The sequence below is a fragment of the Clarias gariepinus genome, chromosome 14 (genome assembly GCF_024256425.1).
Source record: "Clarias gariepinus isolate MV-2021 ecotype Netherlands chromosome 14, CGAR_prim_01v2, whole genome shotgun sequence".
In the NCBI taxonomy this organism is placed as follows: Eukaryota; Metazoa; Chordata; class Actinopteri; order Siluriformes; family Clariidae; genus Clarias; species Clarias gariepinus.
Window position 1 is genome coordinate 15,491,486 of NC_071113.1, and position 12,612 is coordinate 15,504,097.

At 41.1% G+C, this 12,612-nt stretch overlaps 1 long non-coding RNA gene across 1 annotated transcript; it reads left to right on the forward strand.

Moving 5' to 3' along the window:
* The first annotated feature begins 9,868 nt into the window (after positions 1-9,868).
* Positions 9,869-10,813, forward strand: LOC128540970 (uncharacterized). Its single transcript, XR_008365609.1, has 3 exons — positions 9,869-10,042; positions 10,426-10,518; positions 10,636-10,813. It is a non-coding gene; the product is annotated as an uncharacterized LOC128540970 (long non-coding RNA).
* Positions 10,814-12,612: the final 1,799 nt, after the last annotated feature.

Genomic DNA, 12,612 nt, shown 5'->3' on the forward strand with positions numbered 1-12,612 from the left:
TTGTGTGTTTCACACCTCGCAAGAGTCAGACCTGATCGCGACTGGGTGGCTGACAGTCCCGACTCTTGAGCACGGCGGGAAAGGAATTTCCAGAAGGCTTGTTATATAACTTCGCCTCATGAACCTAGTGGCGACCAAGGTAACAACATCGCCAAGTAGGCCAGAAGGCGAGATGGGGGCATCAAGGAGGAATGCACGATCCTTCTCTTTGATGCCCCTGAGATTCAACCATAAGTGCCTCTCCGCGGAAACCATCGCAGCCAAAAAACGGCCGATAGCACGAGCCATTTGCTTTGTTGCACGAAGAGACAAGTCTGTGGCCCGGCGTAATTCCAATACACCCTACCTTGAAGAGCTCCGCCAGTACTTAAGTCTCTCAGCAGGTCAGCCTGGTAGGTGTGCAAAACCGCCACTGTGTGCAATGGAGCACCAACCTGACCTGCTGCCTGAAAAGCTTTTCCCTCCAGGAAAGAGAAAAGTCTACACAGCTTGAAAGGAAGTAATAGCTTTTCAGGAATGATGTCCTAGGAGAGAGATAGGCTCGAAGCGTCTCTTATCTGGGTGTCATTATATAAACCCGCACTTCCTCAACTATATTTAAATAAATAAATAAGTAAGTTGATGGCAGAAAAACACGGGATGAATACAGCTTACTCCATGAAAGGGTTAACTCATATGAAGATTGCTAAGAAAAGGGAAAAGAGCGTCATTGAGGCTCCATCCCCTGGCCACCCGACAGAACCTGCCGTCTATGCGTTGTTGTTTTTTTAAGTGCTTAAAGGCTATTACCATCTCCGTGGAAGCAAGAGAGGATGTCATATCCTTGCCCATTCACAAGAAGCGCCAGGGCGCGCTTGAGAGTGGACAGAGGAATTTCCCAATCCGATGAGAACGCGAAAGAAAGGAGTTTTTAAATGTGTCTCTCACAGGTCTGCCGGATACAGTTTTAAGCCCCAGGAATGCGCAGCAGCTCGAAGCTTCTCAAGGAAAGCGAGGCGCGCGCATAGCACTTAATCGAAGCAGTAAAGTGTAGAGATCGCCCTCCGATATGGATTATATCACACACGGAGGGACATCTCGTTTAAAATTCTGCCATTATCTGTGAGTTAGACACAGACACGCACACACAACTAGGTGAAGACAAAGAATCTAAGGATGTTTCCGGTTCACTCCTATTTATAATCTGCAGGTGCGTCTTATGAAATGACGTCACCCGACCGAGGTTATATAGGCCAAAAATTTGGCGTGTTTGATACACACATGCTTCACAACCGGCAACATGACAAGATGTTTCCCATAGCGTTTTTCACGCAGCATCGAGTGTAGCCTTTGAAAGGGAACTAAAAAGTCCAGACTTTTTCAAAACCATCACTGAACTGACTTACTGTCTGAAACTTTACCGGGAATATTAAAAATTTAGGCCAGTTTCCTGTGTCAATACTGACCTGTCAGATTGTAAATTCTGACAAAGTGAAGAAGGATAAGATAGTGAAGCAAGCAGCTGTCATTTTGGCCCAGAAAATAGCAGAGCAATCATTTTGAATTAAAGCAGAAGCACTTTCTGGAGCATATAAAGATTTTCTTAACTCTTTCTTAACTGGATCATAGATTATTCAGTCTTTCTGGTTCTACCCTTCTGTCTGTAGTTTAAAATATTCCAGGATTTAAAATTTTCAGTATGATCACATTGCTCCTTATAAAATTATGTATTTTTAAAAGTAATTTAGTATTGTTTTAATTGGCTTAAATGAGAAAAATCTCTGACAATAATTAGCAGTTTGTAGCCTATAGGAAAAGAATGCAAGTGAGTAAATGCCTGGTGTTGATGTATTAATGTCCTGATAAAAGAGAATATTTTTCTATGTACTCCAAAGAGAAATCCTATGCATGCTTCAAATGCAAGGTACTGCTCTCTTGAGAGAATTCATATTCATAAAGTATCCATTGTAAAATAGTTCAAAGAATTTTTTTTTGGAGAAAATGTTACAATGTGTACAGATGGTACAGCTGGTGTACAAATGCACCTTGTCTCACCAAAGTACGGTACATAAACAAAATGTCATGCTCATATCCAAAAACACATACAGTAACTACAAGTAACTAAAGTAGTAGTCAAAAGTTTGAATGCAAGTTGTATATTTATTTTCTACATTCTACAACAATATATTTATTAAAATGTAGAAAATAAGAATAACACACACAGGGCTTTAGAGGAGGCCAATAAAATAAAAGTATGTGGGAGTGCTTGTGACACGCACGGGAAGACCTCCCTGTTTAGAGATAGCGTGGGATTATTAATTAAGAAATATAAAAGAAAACTAAAAAACTGAAAAGAGAGAGAGTTTTGTCTTGTACACTATTAACTAAAAACCGAGACCGCACGCTTAACTATTGCGTGTCGCTCTCTCTCTCTCTCATTCACCGGCGTCTTAGGCAGACAAAGACAGGGTCTTTGCCTCTATCTTGTAGTCTTTTGCGCGCTTATCTGTTTTTTCTTTTCTTTCTTTCTCTGGCTTTTCTTACGTTCTTACTCTCTTTTGCCCTGATACCTTACTGGTGCTAGCTAAGCATGGCCGCGCCTCTGTCTGTTCAGCACTCTGCGGGGTAGCAGTCTGCGGATCTGCCCGGCCCAAACAGTGCAAAGCATTTTCGCGCAGTTCTGCCACTTGTGAGACCCGCATCATTACAGCAATTTTATTATACCAATCGAATTATCCAAAATAATAACATTTCATTTACTCATATACATACATTTATTGTTTATTTGAAAGACAAGCTCACATACAGTTAATTTTGCATTTGTGGTAAAAATTAAACCCTTGATTGATTGATTGATTGATTATGGGACTGACTCGATGCATGCAGTTGTAAAAGCACTGTATTCTAAGACACTGTTTACACCAAATAAGATTTTCTGGAGGGTTTTTTTTCTTCACCTTACAAACATATCATGGAATGCTTCAGTTTGAACTGTTTCAAGCCACCCTACCTCAGTGAAGCATACGTCTCCATCTCCATCTAGACACAACACCATCTGTACTTTATTTATGCTTTTATTTCAAATTTTACACTGTGTGACTTTTTGTATATCGTACACATAATTTAATCCTATCATTTACAAAATTATTACTGTTAAACTGGTGAAATGGTAATGATATTTATTACAATTACATTAGCAAACAAGATATATACAAAATATTTTTTTATATTATTAATATGGTTCAATGCAGCTTGACAATAAACAGTATGTTAATACTACACTTGCAGTATACCACCAGGACACCAAGGTAACATGTTCATGAATAAGGTGTGCTATAATTATTGAGTCAGTAAAAAAGCAAAGTGTAAATGTGAAAAAAGCTGTAGTACTGATAAGCAATATTGAATAGGAACGTAGACATTACTCTGTAAAAACTTTTTATTTTGTGTGAAAAAACGTCTCTGGTTACTTTGCTGTAACCCTGTTCCCTGAAAACGAGATGCTGCGTGAAAACGCTATGGAAAACATCTTGTCATGTCACCGGTTGTGAAGCATGTGTGTATTAAACACGCAAAATTTTTGGCTTATATAACCTCGGTTGGGTGACGTCATCTGATAAGACGCATCTGCAGATTATAAATAGGAGTGAACCGTAACCATTCCCCAGACTGATTTGTCTGAATGGAAGTCCGGTCACATAGGCAGTGCGGCATTGGGATGCAGCATCTCGTTCCCGCCCTTTTCAGGAAACAGGGTTACAGCAAAGTAACCCGAGACGTTCCCTTTCAAAGGCTACACTCGATGCTGCATGAAAACGCTGTACAAGAGTGCCAACGCCGCCGCACTGCAAGTGTCTGGACCCCAAGGTTGTGTAGCATGTGCGCACAAGGCCGAGTAGGTCTCAGAACTATGTCTGGGTAGCTGACTCAAGGACCCGTGAGCCCAGAGTAGCATGAACATCCAGACTACAGTATAAATGTAACAAATGTGTGCGGAGAGGACAACCCTCCGCGTCACACACTTGCTGCAGGGCAATACCTCTTGCTAGTGCAATAGATGAGGCGATCCCCCTGGTTGAACGAGCCCTGATTTCGAGAGGCGAAGTGAGCCCACGCGCCTCATAGGAGAGGGCAATAGCCCATTGTAGTGGCGGCTGCCCTCCGTTTGCGGCCCCAGAACATGTAAAAGCTGCTCTGACTTACACCACTAGCTAATGCGGTGGACGTAAATCTGCAGAGCACGTACTGGACACAGTAAAGCCCAATCCCAATTCTACCCCTTACCCCTACCCCTTACCCCTACCCCTCCGTTTGGCGCGTTCACGTGAAGGGGTAGGGGTGTCTCATTTCTCTTTTGGTTGGAGGAGTAGGGCTAAGGGGAAGGGCCAGATAGCCCTCCAAACAAAGATTTTTCGGGACCTCACTTCAAACGAAGGGCTAACGAAATTTTCAAGATGGCCGCTTACTCGAGCAAGCAGACCCATAAATTTAACGAATTTTTGCCATTAATAAGGATTTTTATGACAAGTTTTCATTATATGTATATTAATTTTAGTCTTGTGTTTGTGATTATGGTGATGTTTTGTAAAAAAACGTTTGCAAAAAAAACGCTAAAGTTTGCTAGCGGATAGCACCGATTGCGCAATATTACAAAAATATATTTTTATGTCATATACACTTAACTGCATGCTACAAACAAATATGAAAGTCCAGTAGCACGGCAGTTTGCCGAACTTTTGATAACGCATTGTTTGTTTTGCTTACGGCCATACTGTATGTGTACATGTAAATGAACGGATACGTATGATGACGTATAACAGTGTTGTAGTGGTGTCCCATTTCTTAGGGGAAATATTTTAACCCTTCCCCTTTCCACTTCGTTTCAAGGGACAAGGGGAAGGGGCAAGTTGTAGGGGAAGGGGTAGAAAATAGATTTGGGATTGGGCCTAAGTAAACTTCTGCTCCGAAGCTGTAAAGGCGGAGGACAGAAGGCTTCAAGAACAATAGGGTGCATGTTGGGAATGGACTTTATAGTTCAGTGAGAATGCAAAATGGCCCTGACCAGGGGCAAAGTCTAGGCAGGATGGGGAAACTACCAGATCTCCGATCCTCTTAGAGAGGTAACGGACATTTAGAAAAACCATCTTAAGGGTCAGAAACCTGAGGCGCTGACTCAAGTGGTTCAACAAGGGGGCACAAGCCCAAGGACAACTTTTCCTGCAGAAACTCCAGCACTTAAACAATTCGGCAGTAGACTGGGGCTACCTGCTTCGTCATGCACCAGCTTTTAAATACATTCCATTTGAGGGCATAAGCTCTTCTAGGGGAGGGAGCCCTAGCACTTAGAATAGTCTTAATTACGCTGGCTGGAAGACCAGCTTGACTTAGTTGGTCCTGTTCAGGGACCGCCAAGGCGTCCAGACCCAGGGGCTAAAAGAGTCAGAGAGTAGTAAAGGGGGGACAGGAACCTGGTGCGCTAGCTATTTAGTGGCGCGAGCGCAGTCCGCCCTGGCGATTAATATATGAGACTGCCATAGTGTTGTCCACCCGCACTAGAACATGGTAGTCTCAAGTGCTGGAGGAAGTGCTTAAGGGCCAGAAATAGAGCCATCATTTCGGGGCAATTGATGTGCTGTGCTAGAAGATGGCCTCTCCAGCTCCCTTGGGCTGGACGGTCATCTAAGACCGCACCCCAGCCCATGAGGGAAGCATCTGTCGTTAGCATCTGTGACAACAAGATGAACTTAGAGTGGGACCCAGAGTCAGAAACCGGGGTCTGAACCACATAGGAAAGGTACGAAGCACCTGGCACGTAGCCCTTATTGGTGATTGGCCCTAGAGTGAAATTCCCTGGTTCTTAGCCACAACTAAAATGCTCTCATGTGCAGTAGGCCCAAAGGTGTCACCGTGGATACAGGAATCCCATGTGACACTCAAATATGTTAAACAGGAAAGAGCACGCTTTTATGGTGTTGGATCTCAATCCTAAGAAACAAAGATGAGCTTGGACGACATGCTGATGTCGAAGCGCTAGCTACTGAGACTGGGCCAGCCAGTCATGTTAATTAAATACAGATGCTTTGGAGTCATAAGAGCCAGAACAACATCCATGTATTTTGTGTATGTGCGGGTGAGAGAGCTAGACCAAATAGAAGGACCCGATACTGGTAAGCTTCGCCCTCAAAAGCGAACCCCTGTGTTGTGGCAATATTTTGATTAATTTATTTTTAGATAGCGGTAAAGCCCGCAAAATCTAAAAATTGGACGTAGCCCCCCCCCCCCCCGTTCCTCTTGTGAACCAAGAAATAGCGACTGTAGTAGCCTGACTCTCTGTCTGGTAGGGAAACATGTTACATGGCCCCATTTCCCAGCCACTTCTGTCAGCGGAGGGTGATGTGAGAACTGAATCCTGTAATTTCCCTCTACAGTGCTTAGTACCCAAGGAGATATACTTGCCAATAGCTTCCACGCTGCCAGTTTCTTAGAAAGGGGCAAAGTCTCGGCGGCTTGGTTAAATGAGGGGATGTTAGATGTTCGGCATCCTAAAACATAAAAAAAACAAAGAACTAACATTTTATTGGAGACTGGTGTTGCCCAAAACACCAGTGGTGGCGGAGCAAGAACACCGATCTCCTGGGGGTGCCAGGGAGAACACTTCATTCTTTGAAAGGAATTCTGCGTGCCTCTCCCCATTGGGAGGCCACCCCCCACAGTCCTGGGCACATGACCCTCAGGGCTTCTTTGTGAAGAAGACAATATGCCAGTCTGACCTCTTTTGAGGCGGATTGCGCGACGCACCTCAATTTTACGAAGGGGTGCCCGGCTCAAAAACACTCTCCTTGTGTGTTTTACGCCTCGCAAGAGTCAGCACGGTGGGGAAGGAATTTCCAGAAGGCTTGTTATATAACTTCGCCTTATGAACCTAGTGGCGACCGAGTTAACGACATCGCCAAGTAGGCCGGAAGGCGAGTTGGGGGCATCAAGGAGGAATGCACGATCCTTCTACTTGATGCCCCTGAGATTCAACCACAAGTGCCTCCCTGCGGAAACCATCGCAGCCATAAAACGGCCGATACCACGAGCTGTCTGCTTTGTTACACGAAGAGACAAGTCTGTGGCCCGGCTTAATTCCAATACGCCTTACCTTGAAGAGCCCCGCCAGTACTCAAGTCTCTCAGCAGGTCAGCCTGGTGGGAGTGCAAAACCGCCATGGTGTGCAATGGAGTACCAACCTGACCTGCTGCCTGAAAAGCTTTACCTTCCAAGGAAGATAAAAGTCTACACAGCTTGAAAGGAAGTAATAGCTTTTCAGGAAGGATGATGTCCCAGGAGAGAGATAGCCAAGCGTCTTTTCTATCTGGGTGTCATCATACAGTATAACCCCGCGCTTCCACCTCAACTATATTTAAATAAATAAATAAGTTGGTGGCAGAAAAACATGGGATGAATACAGCTTACTCCATGAAAGGATTAACTCATATGGAGATTGCTAAGAAAAGGGGAGAGTGCTCTGACCACCCGACAGAACCTGCCATCTATGTTTTTTTTTGTTTGTTTGTTGGTTTTGCCATTATCGGTGAGTTAAACACTTCTTATTTTGCTGGTTAGACACAGACACGCTCACAACTAGGTGAAGACAAAGAATCTGTGAAATGTTTCCGGTTCACCCCTATTTATAACCTGCAGGTGCGTCCTATCAGATGACGCCACCCGACCGAGGGTATATAAGCCAAAAATTTGGCGTTTGATACACACATGCTTCACAACCAGCAACATGACAAGATGTTTCCCATAGCATTTTCACGCAGCATCGAGTGTAGCCTTTGAAAGGGAACAGGTGAGTATAAATTAAGAAATGCTATGAATTTTACTGGCAACTGAAGAGCTGCTGTTACAGAGGAAAAAGGGGACCATATACAGTATTGTAGAAAGGTTTTGAGCCAATGCTTATTTCTTTATATTCTACTTCAAAAGAACCAGACAATACTTTTGGTAGCATTAAGGAATCCTTGTCCTGGCTTTCTAAAGGACTTTTTGGCTCTTGCTTTAATTCAAAGTAAAAAACTGAATATTGAGTAGTTAAAACAGATGAGAGGGGAAATGAGGTTACTGCTGAGGTTGTCGCAAACATTTGTTCCAATTTCGTTAATTTAATCTACATAATTTGATTTAATGTTATATTAGAAATTAGGGATGATTCAAGACTTTTGCATAGTATCGTATTTAAAGTTGAAAGACAGTGTGTACTCTCTACAAAACTTAGGTTTTGTAATGTATCTGGGAAAGGCCATATGCCAGTTCTGGCATGGTTTTAGTTCAACCAAATATTTCTTTGATATGTTTAAACATTTGTTCATCAGTGTATTTATATTGTGGGAAAGTCAGAAGTCACATTCTGTCATTGATGTTATTGCCAGTCAGCTTGAGACTGAGCTGCTCCATTACGCTGCTCTGTTTTCTCCAGTTAAGTGGTACTGCTTTATTTCCTAACATAAAATTCATTCTGGTATCTGGTCAACTATGTTAACTATACGACATAGGGCTATTAGAAAATTAGGGAAATTAGTTTAAAACCTTTGCATCAGCCAACTGTTTTGTTCTGACAGTTTTGAATTTAATATGTGATACAAATTACCAATTGAAAGGCCTATTAATCACTCACTGGGCTGTAATAATTTGAATTCATGACTTTTTCAAGGACACATGTCTGGTGATGAGGTAATGATTTTTAGATTTGTTGACCTCTGTCTAATCATTTGTGTAATGTTTGGTAAATGGTGCTGATTATAACCAGAGATATAGCGGAAGTCATACATCAATCTAAAAATAAACCTGAAAGACTACTACTGCTACTACTACTAATTTATCCATCCATCATCTATACCAACTGTCCTGTGTGGGGTCATGGGGAGAAAGATTGATATGATAAAAACAGAGATGATATGTTCCAGATGCTTAAAAACAAAAGACTGCTTCATCCGCTTTTTTGTGAGTTTCATGCATAGAATATCAACAAAGCTAGCATGAATCTATCCATTTACCAAACAGTGCAAGAGGAATTTAGTTAATAAACTGGAAAAAAAATTATAGTTACTGTAAAGAAATAAAGTCTGACATTAAAACTAGTCTAGTTTGATCCTGTTTCCTAGTACCTGTTAATTCCTGTTGTAAAGAAAAAAATTTAAAATCTGCCAAGTACAAAGGCTTGTGGAACACCACACACAATATCCAGCTTTTCTAAGGCACTTATCTGTAAAATATTTATCTGTCTTTCAGCTAAATAGGAAGAAATCCAATTTAAAATTGTTCCAGAAAGGGGCCCAGCGGGCACAACACATGTAATCCACGTGGATTTCTGGTGGATATTTGGTGAAGTGGTGGATCCACCAATTTTCACCTGATATCCACGTTGATTCCACGTGGTTTTAGGCACGTGGAAAACCTGTTCTAAATTAATGTGGAATCCACATGGAGTTTTAGTTCTACATTATTCTTCGTGCATTTCCACGTGGATATCACGTGGAAAATAATTTCGTACCACCTATTGATGGTTGCTTGATCTAATTTTGAATGCATATTTTGTATGTTTTTACATAAATGTGACAATCATTAATTAAAATTAAACACACTCTAAAATAAAATGACGCATATGACGCGTCCAATGTGTTCTAAAGTTGAACACATGAGCCAAAATGTGTTCTAAAATGGCATTTTCAAAATGTATTACTGATCGCCTAAATGCCACATCTGACTACAACGTACACTGGATTTGCAAACTAAAAAGTAGTTTAGAACACCGATGTGCTATCAGAGGCGACACATAGGCGTCGCTGCGCAGAGTGACTTTGCAGTCTAGCCAGTGGTACTGAGCATGCGCAGTGATCAGCCTTTCCTGGATCCCGTTTTTTTAAGTGGAAGCGCGAAACATTTATAGCTAATAAAAAGAAATTAGAAACTTCGAAATTTGTTTAAATTTGTGGTCTGCTGAAGTTACAAAGTACCCGTGGCAATTGTGTCACATACAGAGAACATTTGTGTGTGATGTTACAGGGTGAGCACTGAGGTAAGCAGTAATATTCTAGTATGTTCTGTGGCAGTTAGTGTAGGTTCTAACCGACGCGGTTAGCTTGATTGTGAATCTATGTATGTAGCTAACGTAGGCTTCGAAGCAATACAGGCAATTGCAAACGTTAATTTGTCAAAAATCATAAAAACAGGCTAGTATTTGATGAACAGGTATAATTTGTCATAAATGCAACACCATCACCATGTATAATATATTATATGCACTGAGGAGTTCTGACAGTGAACACTAACATTTACTTGCAGAATATATGTTCCATTGAATTTCTAAGAATAGAAGTAGGAACTTTTCAGTGTAACTTATGTGGTTACTCTACCTATTTATTTCTTTGAAGATAAATAGATAAGTTTGTTTTCTTTTAGATTCCTTACCAATTCACTTATGTTTCAACTAAACATGAAGGGATCACGAGGGGATAAAACATCATTTGACAGCGCTGTGCAAATTAATAACTGGTAAGTAATTAAATAGTGCCTTGTGGTCGTGTCTTTTTTTATATTAAAACAATGATTGTATTGATAAATTGCAGTCCAGGCATCTAAATTATACTAAACATTTTTGTCCTTTGACAGACAGTGTAGTAAAGGCGCATGATGTTACAGAAGCCTTTGCCCTCAGCACCATTGCCAATAATCCTTGCACCTAAGAGAAAAGAAAGGCTGGATGCAGTGTCATTTATTAAGTGTTAAGTAAATGTTTTTGTAATTTTGTTTCTTTTGCTGTTTGAGACAGTTTTCTATCTTCTCTTAGATGTTTTGTTGGTTTAATTAGTCTTTTAGTATTCACATTTGTATGGTATTTTAGTATTATGCACTACACCCAGTTTTTATGTGCATTTTGTTTTGTTTTTGAAATATGAATAAATTGTTGGTTATTACAACTTTTATGTAATTTGTGTCTGCTTTACACTTGATGTTGTAGACATTTTAAACTTTGCAGAATTTACGTTGAACACAACACGTATTTTCCATGGGCTTATATCCATGTCTTTTCCAAGTGGTAAAAAACACGTGGATTCCATGTGTCAAATCCACGTGGAATTGGACTTGCCTTTTACGCCTAAATTACCCGGCTTTTCCACGTGGTGAAAACACGTCTTCTTTACGTGGTTTCCACGAGTTTGTGCCCACTGGGGGGTCACGTGTTGCAGGCGATGAGGAAGGACGTGCTTCAGTGAGCTCCTCTAACGAGCTATATTATCAATCCAAATCCTTATTAAATTTCCAACCTGACAGACTATTGAGTAGGTTGAGTAAGCGTGAAGTTGATATCGTTTATGGCAGAATACAATTTTCGCCGAAAGGGAAGTAAATCTCGACCTGCTGTTAACACTCTAGAGGCTAACAATCCCAACACGTTACCTAGCATGGCCGACGATGTGGAAGGTGAAATATCACTACAGACGGTGTGGAAAGAAATTAAAGCCAGCAAAGAAGAAATTAGTAAACAAATCGACAAGGTGACAAATGATATACAAAATAAGTTGGCTCGCATTGAAACCTCTATGTCAACTTTATCCGAACAGATGGTCGAGGTTGAAACCAGAGTAAGCGCGACAGAAGATGACCTAAGAGACACGCGCTTAACAATCAGTCGTTTGGAGAAAGATGTTTCTTATTTAAAAGACAAAGTCCAAGACCTTGAGAACAGAAGCAGAAGATCTAATATCCGTATCATTAACCTACCTGAAAAATCTGAAGGAGGTGATATGGTTTCGTTTCTAGAGCGCATCATACCTGAAACCCTCGGCGCAGAAAACTTTCCTTCTCCTCCTACAATCGAGAGAGCGCACAGAACGGGAAACATTTTGCCGAACAGAGCGACTCCGAGGGTAATTGTGGTGAAACTCCTCAACTTTAGAGAGAGACAGAAAATCCTTCAACTCGCGAGAGAGCGAAAGGAAATCTACTTTGACAGTCGGCGCATCCATTTCTTCCCGGATTTTAGCGCGGAGCTCCAAAATGCAAGAAAGGCCTACACTGAGGTTAAACGGGCTCTGAGAGATCGGGGCATCGAATACTCATTCATGTATCCCTCCAAACTCCGGATTACACACAAGGGTAAAGTCAAGATCTTCTCTACACCATCTGAGGTTAAAGACTTTATTGACTCCTTTGGTAAGGATACTGAGGCATCTCCTCCCGAATGAAAACTAAGTCACTATAGTTCTCTTCAAACTCATTTAAATAATGACATTTTATTTGTTACCTTAACCAATCCTTAAAAATGTTGTGTGACTTATATGCTCTTACAGTTTGCTCACTCACTTTTGAAGGCAAAGTTATTAAGATGTGTTATTGATATATGGCTCGTTAGCGATAGCTACAAGTTCGGTAGCATAGAGGTAGTTGTAAGTTTTTTTTTTTTTATCTTTATTGGTTACGTAATTTTCCTTCTTTATATTTTTTCTCTCTCGATTTTTTTTTTTCCTTTTTTTTTCTTTTTATTTATGTATGCATGTGTTTTTTTTCTGTTTTTTGTTTTTGTTTTTTTTTTCCCCTCTCTCCTTTGCTTTCCCTCTCGTATTGGTGGATTCGAAGTCTTCTACT